Genomic DNA, 11,392 nt, shown 5'->3' with positions numbered 1-11,392 from the left:
CACCAAGGACAGCAGAAGCAACTTCCAGTTCCTCCTTGGAAGATGTTTCTAACTGCAGAAAACACTTTTCATGGGATTCCAGTGCTTTTCCAGCATCTCCTTTAATTGGTGTGGGAGAAGCCTTTGTAACTATGTGCTGCTGGCTTATATGGGAAGTTATACTGGCTGATGATGGCTGAATCTCAATACTTATGACCAGGATATATTACACTATCAGAGCAACTCTGCTAGGAAGCCAGCTGGAGAATGAGGGCTGGCTTGGGAGCTCTCCATCATCAGATAATAGCTTGAGCTCCATAAAATCTCTTTTTAGCATGAAGTTCCATTTCTGGAGCACAGCAAATCCATGGACAATTGCTTGTTCCATCATGGAAGTCAAAACATTTTATCCTTTCAAAATCAAATTTTATTTCCTTCAGGTCCCTGCACAGCATCCCGAGCCCAGGTCATTTGTTTCCTCCATCACGATGCTCCCAGTAGGGTAAAGTAGGAAGAGAGAAGTTGTGATGTCATTTGAACTGAAAATTTTAGTTACTTTTCCTCCTGATGAAGAAAAAAACACCATTAGAGGGGCTCATCAGCAGGGAAACAGTCCAGCAGCTGGTTCCCCAAACACCACAGCTGGAATACGGTGTCTGAGCCAGCAAAATCAGAAGTGCAGAGCTCAGCAGTGGCTTCCTGTCAAGGAAGATGAGATCTCCTTCCCTTCCCCCTCTCCATCACCAGATCAAGACAATCAGAGCTTTGTAAAATAAACAGTGCACACAGTAGAGGCAAACTGTGCTGATATTTCTGTCATCTCCAGGATGAGGATGAGGGAGTTTGCCAGGTTGTTGGGAGTCTTTGCGTCCTTTGAGAGTGAATCTTGGTGCATGAGCAGGGCTGAGTGCTGGGGTCTGGTCTCCAGGAGCTGGGCAGCTCAGGGCAGTGACCTTCCCCATGCAGGAGTGGGGGAGAGGAAGAAGAAGGAGGAGATGCAGCTCTTAACGAAGAAAAAAAAAGGATTAATGAGCTGCAGGATCTGACACAGAGCCAGCCCCCCCAAAATCATTAACATGGTCAGGTTCAGGAGAGCTCCATTAAAGTGTCTATCAAAACCCTTGCTCTCAAATGGATTTATTGGATGAGAAGGAGGAGCTGGGGTGCAGAGCAAATACAGTAATAATGGGCCTGGCCTCTCTGTGCCAGCAATGCCTGGTTACTGGAAAAGCTCTGTGAGATGGAACAATTTGCTGGAAAATTGGAGAAATGGAATTTAAAAGCAGAGCCTGGGAAATGCTGAGACTCAGATCTTCCAAACCGAGCCAGCAGGTAGGCAGACAAGCCTGGAGGAGGACAGGAGTGCAGTGCTGCTCTGGAAACCTCCTGAGCACATGGTTTATGGTGAAAATCCCACCTTCTGGGAAAGAGGAACTGCTCTGGATTACTCCAGCTACTATAAGATGAGGTGAGCTGCTCCAGGAGCTGGGCCAAGGGTGGCAGAGCTCAGGAGGCACAAGGCAAGGAAAGGACTGGTGCAGATTACACTGGAATTTTTGAACAAGGACAATTTTTGAACAATTCATTATGACAGGTATCAAAGGCTATCAGAGGGCAGGTTTAGATGAGATATTAGGAAGAAATTCTAACCTGTGAGGGTGGTGAGGCCCTGGCACAGGTTGCCCAGAGAAGCTGTGGCTGCCCCATCCCTGGAAGTGTCCAAGGCCAGGTTGGACGGGGCTTGGAGCAACCTGGGCTAGTGGAAGGTGTTCCTGCCCATGGCAGGGGGCAGAACAAGATGAACTTTAAGGTCCCTCCCACCCCAAACCATTCTGTGATTCTATATTAGGGCCAAGTTAATACCTGACAAAACTGCTGTGAGTCCTGATGTCAATTTTAATGACTTACGTGCCAGATTTTGTGGTGATAAATTATGAGACAATCTGAAACTTGAGAAATATTTCAGTGCCTCAAACTTTAAGCACAAGAACAAGTCCCAGGATACCTCAAGTTAATTCTACGCATGAGTGTTTTCTACAGCAAAGATGGATTTAAACATGTGGTTAAATGTTTTCCTGAATCAGAGCCCTCAATGGTAAAGAATGAAGAGACATTATTGGAGATGCAGTTTATACCTAACACTTGGCACATTAGGCAGCACTCATGTGGTTAAAACACACTTTTTCATTAAAAATTATAATTGGGGAAAAACAAATTAGAGCCAAAATGAAATAGGCTTTTTATTTTCCCTCTTTTACCAAGAGATTATGTATTTTCCAAACACAATTTCTCTAATCCATATCTAATGCATTAGAGGCATTCTGCTATTTTGTTCTAGACAAACAAATTTCCCACCCAGTGTGGGATCACAGCCCTGTTCCAGAGAGAAAAACAAGTCATAATAATGCTGAGGCCACTAAAGGAAAATGTTAAAATAATTAAAATATGAAAGAAGCTGCTGTCTTCCTGGGATTTCAATTTCAGAGGTGCCTGAGGGGAGGGGGTTGGATATCTCACACTGATACACTGTTTGATAAAGTGTGATAAAGACTTAGAAAAATTGGCAGATTAAACTGAAATAAAAGCTGAGGATGTTTGCATTCAGAAAGCTATTAAAAGCAGTGTGATTGAGCAGCAAGAAGCTTCTCTTTTATGCAAGAATGCACTGGAGTGGGATGTTTGCTGCATCGATGTCAAGGAGATCAAAGAGCTGTTTTTCTTAGTGGCACTAACTGTTCTTTTTGGCTGCTGGCTTGGATGTGCAGTTGGAAGTCTCCAGGATCCTGCTGTGCAGTGATGCACCACAGTGATGGGACTGAAGCTCCAGGAAGACGTGTGGTCATGTCCTAAAGTGATGCCTCCCTTCAGAAGACCCTAAACCCCTTTTGTGGCAGGTGTAGTGAGAGATGTAAGCCTGCACAGCACGGAGATGGCTCTCCTGGTGTTTGCCTTCTTAAGGACTCCTTCCCTCAAAACTTCCTGGAGGTTTTGCCTCCATTCAATTGCCTCCAAAACAACGGTCCCTTTTTTAAGCTGGTCCAAACTCAGGCTGTCAGTGTGGTGCTTAAAACTGGGAGAACACTTTGATAGATCATTCTTTACCTCCCCTATTAGTTAATTAGCCATTTGTCTTTCAGAGGGACAAGGGTGCGTGCCCCCCCACGAGTGCTCTCATTTCCATGTAAAACCACAGGTTAACTTACAGACCAGAGGGTTAAAAGAGGATAAGTGAACGACCTGGTATCTGAGAGAAGGAATGACTGTCTGATTGATCTTACAGCTCAAATAAATGACAACAAAGTGGCTGCTCACAACCAGAGAGCCAGAGCCTGAGATATGCCACGAGTGTGTTTGTCAAACAGCCACCGAGCTGTTTGTAGAACCAGCAGCAGTGAGGAGCAGGTCCATCCTCTGGCAAACTCCAAACAGGGTGAAACACAGCATTAAAGCTGGGACAAGCAGCTGAAGCAACAGTTGTGCTGAGAACGGTGCCCACATGGAGACCCGATGCTGTGAGAGCCATTTTGCTTCCTCCTGCCAGGCAGCAACACAAGCAGATTGCTCTGCCTGTGATTCCATTGCTTCCAAAGACCTCACCAGGTCCCCCTGGGAAAGGAATATCCCAGCACAGGGGATGTGGCTGGGCTGGATGAGTGCTGTGAGATGAACCTGCTCCAGGTCCCAGGCAGGCAGAGGAGCCACCTTGCTCTGGGACAAAGTCAGGATTGGGTTTTGGCTACATGGACACACTTCCTTGCTCTCCTCCTAAACACTGGAGTCATAAAAATATGATCTGTAGGTTATCTGTAACAAAAAATCCAAGCAAGCACTGATTCAGCAGCAGCAACATGGGTCACACACACCAGCAGATTTTAAGTTTACAGCAAGTCTTGCTACTTTTCTAACTCTCTCCCTCTCTCCTCCAACCCAGACTGCTCTTTTATTTCCAATTGCCTCCCTCTGGCAGCTTTATATTGGTGACCTGGGGGTGCAAATTAGATGTTTGAAAATACAGCAGTTAAATCAACAACTCTGAAGTGTAATAGAGGTCAAGACAGTTGGCTTCCAACTCAGTAGCTCAGTTTGTGCTTTGGTTCATGCTATCTGCATTTTGCAAAGTCCTTTGATTTCTGAACAGGGTGAAAACAGGGTCCAGCACTCCTTCTGTTCAATCCTCCACCTCCATGAATTTTCTCCCTATTTATTTTTAGGCTTCTAGAAAGAGGCAGTGGTTCCCTTGGTTCACTCTCAGTAGTTTTCTGGGACAGGCTCCCAGCCTGGACTATGTCCTTTGCCCTGGAGCTTTTCTCCTAAATCTATCTGTCACTGCAACTGGGCAAAGGAACACATTTTCCCCCGGATTTTTTGGTCTGTCCTGCTGCCAGTCCGTCAGTGTCTGGCCCGATTACATCCTGTCTGTCCTTAATGGGCTCGTTAACGTTTGGATACACTCGCACACACCGCTGACAAAACACCCCCACAGCGCTAAATAAACACCACAAACCAGGAGAACCATAACCAGGAGCTGTGGAATGGGGCTTCAGGGGGAATATTTCACCATAATATCTGAGCCTTGTAATCGAAGGCTGACTACTGTGGGGGAAGGAGTGATCCTGCTCCACTATCATACACCCGAGGCTTGGCTCATTTGTCTTGATTAGCAAAAGTTTAACTATCACATGCCTTTAATTAGTGGCTTTCTCAGAAGGCTCGTTGGTGTGAACAACCAGGGCCAGAGAGAAATGGAGCTGGATGGGGAGGGGGCAGCTCTATGTGGGCTGTTTGGAGGGAATCTTGGGCCACAGACACTCAGGTCACAGTCTTTAGGATGGATATTGCTTTGCAGCACTGATGTCCACCCAGCAGAGGAATTGTGTCATAAACCAGGCATCTGCTCTGGCCTGGGGAAGAGGGATGTGAGCACTGTTAGGGGGACTCTGGAAGAAGGGGTCCCCCTTGCAACGCCTGGCATGCCAAGGTGCTGGTGCCAGCCAGCACCACACTGACACAGGTGGTTGCAATATAAGACTCAGACCTTTGGTTCCAGTCCCTTCACATTTTATTAGGCATATTTAAAATGCCTGCTGCTTGAGGGGTGAGAATAGGGAGAGCTGCTGCCTACGACTGCCTCAAGCCCCCACAAGCAGATGAAACTCAACACAAAGGAAAGGAAAATTTGAGCATAGTTTTCTAAGGGATTCTAACAGGTACTTCTGAGGAGGTGCACGGTGAAGAAGAGGAGGCTTGGGGTGGGGAATGATCTGTTCTTAAAGCTTTCTCAGTCTCTTTGTACAGGAGGAGGGTTTGTACAAACACTGCCAAACACTGAAGCTGCTCTGAGCACAGAGCAGGGGCAGCATCAAGTGGCTCCAACACTTCAGCCAGCAGTTAAATCTCTTTGCTGTAGTGTTTTAGTGTGCAGGGCTGAGTCCTCTTGGAGGGCAGGGAAATGCCATATGGGGAATTTAGGGCAGATTATCACTGACTTTGGTCTGCTTTTGTGTTTTTTATTTGGTTTCAAAGCGACTTCATGTAGGAGACTGTGGAGCACTCCCCTCCTTGGGACCTTTGCTCCCCTGTCAGGCAGCCACAATTTTAAAAGCACAGGAGCTGTTCCATCTGAAATCGTTGGCCCTCATGTAAACAAGGCCATTAAATAGAAGAAAAGACAAATGATACTTGCGGGCATGTGCTTCTTTCTCTCTCAGAAAGCTTTTGCTGGCTGGGTGATCCCACATGCACCTTGGAAAGGTCTGGTCTGTTAGGGAGGGTAAACAAGTCCTCACTTTACCTTTCCTTTGTCTCTTCCTTTTCTCTCCCTCCTTCTTTCCCATATTCCACCTTCCCATTTCCACTTTCCCTGACTTATCATCTTCCATTCTGCATATCCTGGAGGCAGAATACAATTTTTAACAGGCAGGATTTCTAAATCTTTTTATTTTACTTCAGATTCCTTCTGATCACCTCCAGGCTGTGCGTGCACACACACACACACACACACACGTGCATTTGTATGTGTCTCTCAAAACATCTTCTCTTTTCCTTCCCAAATTCATTTCTTGCATTCTTTGAGTTCACTAGTCCTATTTTCATCAAACTATATTCTTTATTCCCCCTTTTCTTCTCCTTTCATCAATACAGAATAATAAACAGGTTGGATTTCCTATCTTGGGTTGCTTTTCCAGGAGCTGTATTTTTTTTTTTAGTTTATTTTTATATTTTTACTTTCCTTTCAAAGAAATCATCTTTTTCCTCCCTTGGTCCCTGGCTTCTCCTCCAGTGTTTTATTCAGGCTATGGATGATTGTCTCCGTACACTCCTTTTATACTATGAAATGAATTGCTAATGCAACCCCTGCCGGGAGAAGCATAGTCTGATCTTGTCCTAAATAGGGCCCTGTTTGCAGGGGATGATGTATAAATGTATGGACTGCATCATTATATATTCACTTAGTGGAACACAGGCCTGGAAAGAGGCCTCTGCTTATTCCATAAATGAATTCCTGGGGAGAGGAGATGCATCCAGCCTGAAGGTGCCTTGAAGTCCATTCCTGCTCCCCTGGCATGGCTGCTCAGCGAAGCCTGGCATCAACCAAAAGCATATTCACTGTGACAGGGTCTGGAAAGGTGAGGGGAGACGGGCCCCATGTCATCCCCAGGGGTGACCTCCTGGCCAAGGTGCTCCCTGGCAGGTGGGGAACCCTTGCTCAGAGCTGTGCCAGGAACCATCCCCCCTGGGCTGGGGGAAGCATCCAGGTCTGCTGAGGGGGCAGGGGCTGATTATGGGCTCTGAAACCCCCAGATCAGCCCCACTGCATGAGGGGTGCAGTGCTGATTCCTCTTCTTGCAGTAAAATGCACCAGCAGGGCTAGAGCAGGATACCACCCAAAAAATTCAATTAAACACAATGCTAAGATTTCCCCCGAGCTGCTTATTGTTTTATATAAACTCCGAGAATAAGAGGGTGAATAGGACATTCTTTCAGTCCCATGGGGTACCACAGTTATCCCACCTGGTCCTGGTGCAGCCCCAGAACTGCCCCACAGGTTATATCCTAATCCATGGCCAGGACAGCAATGGAAATACCACAGAATCTGTGGGATGCTCCTTGGAGAAGCACTGCACAGCTTCCAACTAGATCCTGTTATGGTCTTGGCTTGGATTGTATTTACTGGCACAAAGGAAAAAAAAAGATAAAACTAGGTTTTCCCTTGTTTCATTTTATTTTTTCCCTTCTGGGCCAGGCTCTGGGCTGCTCTCTGAGAAACTGTAAACCATCCTATTAAATCAAGTCACCATAAGGCAAAACACAGCACAGCCTGTGAGTGGAGTTTGCTGTTCTGCTGCTATCAGGTCTTATCCATCAGCCTGGCTCAGCTTCACCTGAGTTCACTCTTTTCTGAGCTAAACCTTCATCCTGCACGTAATCTCTGCCTTCCTCCTCCTCAGTATAAGCCTGAGAACAGAATTCCTTGAAGCTCCTGTAACATGCTGCTTGTGTTTGCAGTAAACCCTCTTGCTAATGGGCAAGGTTCATGCTATTTCCATTTGTGTTAGTCAGACTCCTGGGGCATACAACCTTTTTTTTTGTTAAAAAAAAAAAAAAAAGGCAAAAAAAGCTGCATATTTTAAAGTGTAAACAGAACCTGGTGTTTTCTTAAATAAATGTGACAATTGCAATAATGTTTTACAGATTACAGGAGAAGGAACTTCAGGGAAACATTTCCAGAACCTCAGCACCGTGTATTTTGCTGATGCTTAAATAAACTCTTCTTTGTTGCTGCTGTTCTTTCTGCGGTGCTGTTAGTTTGATGCTACTTGAAAACCTTAAATGCCTAGAAAATCCTTCTGCTAGACAGGGATGTTCCTTTCTACCTTTTACTGTGCCCAGAAACCTCTCAGTTCCCTCAGTATCCTTGCACTCGGGCAGGCAGATCCCGCTTTTGCCTGTGAGTCAGCAGCTCCCTGGGCTCACAGTAACAACCCAAATCAACAGTGGCATGATTGAGACCTTATGCCTGGTCTGTCCCACGCTGCTGCCATCAGCCAGGCAGAGCCCATTTGACTCAGCCAGTGTGGTGACAGCGTGTTCAGCCCTGGCATACGAATAAAACCCCTGATCAGCCCAAGTGCCCTGCCAGGGCAGGGAAGAGTTCTCCAGCTGGGAAGCATCTCACCATGGCTTAGCTAAGGTTTAATGTGGGACCAAATGAAGGCCATCTCACCCCCTGAAAGCCACACATAAAGCAGGAAGATAACTAGATTGAAGTTATAAATCCAGCTTTTCTGCTTTGCCTTCTCACTGGTGATGTGTTTCAGCCATTTGTCTCTGTGGCCTCCAGCCTGAGCTCAGGAGCACAGACCGTAGGTGAGAGGAACCAACTGAGGCCAAGGGGGCATTGCTGGGTATCTGCTGGCATTTCTGGGTGTCTCTGCCTGGTGTTGCCAGACTTCTACATTCTGGAGTGGGAAATACTCAGCCTGAGAAGTGCAAGTGTTTAGGGCAGTATTGTACCTGCCTGTCCCAGTGTTGGACAAGCTCATTGCTCTTGACAAATCAAGTACCTTGGTTCACACCCCAGCACCATCTTACATGGCTTTGTGGCCCTGAAGGTTTCAGTGCTGGCTACCAAGAGGTCTGTACTCCTCTGGCCTCTCCATGATGATAAATGAGAATGGCACTAGGGAAGGGAAGGGATAATATCTCCTGGTTGGATGTCACCTTCCTTTTGGTGGCTTGCTAAACTCCATACTCATTTCTCTCTCCACTATTCTCAGGAACTTTTACTTGCCAAACTCCTTCAGGAGCTGGCAGTGCTGGGGGGTTTTCCTGGGCAGAGGTGGAGCAATCAATATATAAGCTGGGGTGCATATTTCCCAATGGAGAAGGCGCTGAACATTTATGTTGCCCCGGTTGCCCTTTTGCTGTGTGTCAGAGCGGCTTGCAGAAGAACCGGGTGGAATTCAGGACCAAGGAGAGCTCCAGCCGTGACGCTGAGGCTGCTCCTTGCCGGCGCTGGCGAGAAAAGATTCGGTTTCACCGGTATCATCGAAAATGCCACCCTAGTAAGATAATTTGGGATATTGTGGTGTCGCCCAGCTGACCCCATGACCCCACGTCCCTGCCATGTGGAGCTCTCCTGTGGAGGGCACTGGTGTACTTTCCCACTAACCAGCGTACACAGAGAGAAACTCTGAGCTCTCTGATGCTCACTCATCTCCCAGAGGGATGTAGAAATTGTGTGCAAAACCCCAGTGACTTTAAAGGCAGGAAGCAGGCGAGAAATGTGGCATAAAAGGCAGATTTTTTTTCTGCCTTGCAGTCTTCTTCCAGTTCTGTTTCCTCTGTGCTTGGTGTCTGAATCCCTTTCAACCTTCACACCATATTGGTATGGATTACATGCCTCTATTAGTTATGTACCTTAATTCCCACTTTGGGACCTGCTTGCACTGTCTTGCAGCTTGCTCCATCTTACTCATCATTTCCAAATTAGCTGAACTTGATTGAGCCAGATCGGGCTGCAGCCCTCGTGCACCAAGGCAAAGAGAAATTAGTCACTGCACTCCCTCCTCGGCAAACTCGTGCTTTTAAGAGCATGGCTTTGTGCATCTGAATCGAGCAGAGGCCACGTCTCTCCTGATGCTTTGGTAAGACCTTAATAAGGTAAAAAAGTTCACTAAGCTGAAAGGCTGAGAGCAGCTCAGATGCATTTATTGTGTCGAGCCTTCCCTGCCTTGCCCTGTGTCTAGACAACACCTTAATAAAAGCAGCAGTGACTGGCAAGGCAGGGATTGTGTTGATATTCTGCTGCCAGAAGGAAACCAAACTAATGGCATTAATGTGGGTTCACATGGGTGTAACCAGAATTAAGGGCTCTGGACCTGTGAGTGTGGGTGCATTTGCTGCACATTGAATGCAAACGAGTGAAAAAAGTTGAACATAGACAAGGCTTGAGCTAAAAAGACAAATTGAGCTGAGCTGCACATTCACTTTGCCCCTGGATGCCAAGAAAGCTTGTTTGAAGATCTGCAGAAACAAGCCTTTCCCCCCCCTTCTCTTTTCCCAAGGAGTTGGAGTGTGCTGTAGAGTGCTTCCTCTTTTGTGCAGTGCTCCCATTTTTGTTCCTCTTCTGATTCCTTGTTTTATGTTTCATGCTTCTGAATTGCTGCAGTCATTCCCTTTTTCTATCTTCCAGCAATTGTCAAGGCAAAAAAAAAAAAAAAGGAAAAATCCCCCCAAAACATTTTACAAACTAACTTTACTCAGCACCACAGACGCCTACCCCGGTGGAAACTCGAGCTTGTTTGCTTTATTTAAAGCTACTCCCTTGCACACATGATATAACTTCACAGATGCCTGGAGTCTATTTACCTCCTGGCTTGTTTATCTCGAAATGGCCAATGGAAGCTGCTCACATTTTTGTCTTGATAAGAATCCAATCATGGAAATTGATTGAACTTCTTCTTTGAGCTTTTCTCTCGCATTTACACTTTTCAACCGGCTTGAATTGTTTAATCTACAGTTAATTTAGAGACGTACAGCTGTGGCTCTGATATATCAGGAGATCAAGATAAATGGCTGGAGTGTTCTTATGAGCAAAAATCTCTCCAGATTCCAGTACATAAATCATTTGTTGTGAAATCGCTCATTGTCTTTAGGCAATGTCATCGTGAAAAATTCAATCTATTCATGAACAGAAAGTCAAGGGATTAGGAGTGGTTTGAAGGGAAAGATGCCACGTTAAAAAAAAAATAAAATAAAAAAAAGGAAAGATTTATCTCTTAATGCTCCCCTAACACAACTTCCCTGCCCTTGTTTTGCAGTGTGGACTCTTGAATTCAATTTCCCACTCTTTGTCTGCAAACTCCAGTCAATAGGAAACGATGAAGATGTCCCCAGGGGAAGAGGGGTGTCTTTGTTTGTATTAATTCAGGAACATTTTCTCTCTTCTTATTCCCTGATGCAACAGAGGAAAGCTGGAAAGCGGCTCACTGATGATTTCTTACTGAGGGTCAGCCTGTGATCCCTGTGCTTCCAGAGAGAAATTATTTACTGCAGGCTGGGCTCTTTCTGCAGAGCTCAGGGAAGGGCTGGGTAAAATTCAGGCCCCAAAAGAGACTTTTGAAACCTTGATAGACAAGAGTGTGCCCAGTTTTTCACCTGTTCCTCTCATACATAAAATGTCTCCTTTCACTTCAGTTACAACCTTCCACCTTGACCATGTTGAGAAGGTGAGGGATCATTGTCAGTAATGGAGGGGTTATTTGCTGGAGGACAACTGGGAAACTGGGGAGTTCAAAAGATACAAACAGCACTGTAGAAGCATCTGTGTGAATGAAATAGAATAAACCCCCAAAATGCCCCCAGAATAAAGTTAAGGAGGAAATGGAACCACCCAGGACTTCCAGATGGG

The 11,392-nt window shown here is 46.0% G+C and overlaps 1 long non-coding RNA gene across 1 annotated transcript; it reads left to right on the top strand.

Moving 5' to 3' along the window:
• The first annotated feature begins 9,001 nt into the window (after nt 1-9,001).
• LOC113992555 lies at nt 9,002-11,112 on the top strand. Its single transcript, XR_003542284.2, has 3 exons — nt 9,002-9,044; nt 9,440-9,626; nt 10,803-11,112. It is a non-coding gene; the product is annotated as an uncharacterized LOC113992555 (long non-coding RNA).
• Nucleotides 11,113-11,392: the final 280 nt, after the last annotated feature.

The sequence above is a fragment of the Pipra filicauda genome, unplaced genomic scaffold, assembly GCF_003945595.2.
Source record: "Pipra filicauda isolate LSUMZ 115617 unplaced genomic scaffold, ASM394559v2 scaffold121_size3267253_pilon, whole genome shotgun sequence".
NCBI classification, from domain to species: Eukaryota; Metazoa; Chordata; class Aves; order Passeriformes; family Pipridae; genus Pipra; species Pipra filicauda.
This window is presented reverse-complemented; position numbering and strand designations above follow the sequence as displayed.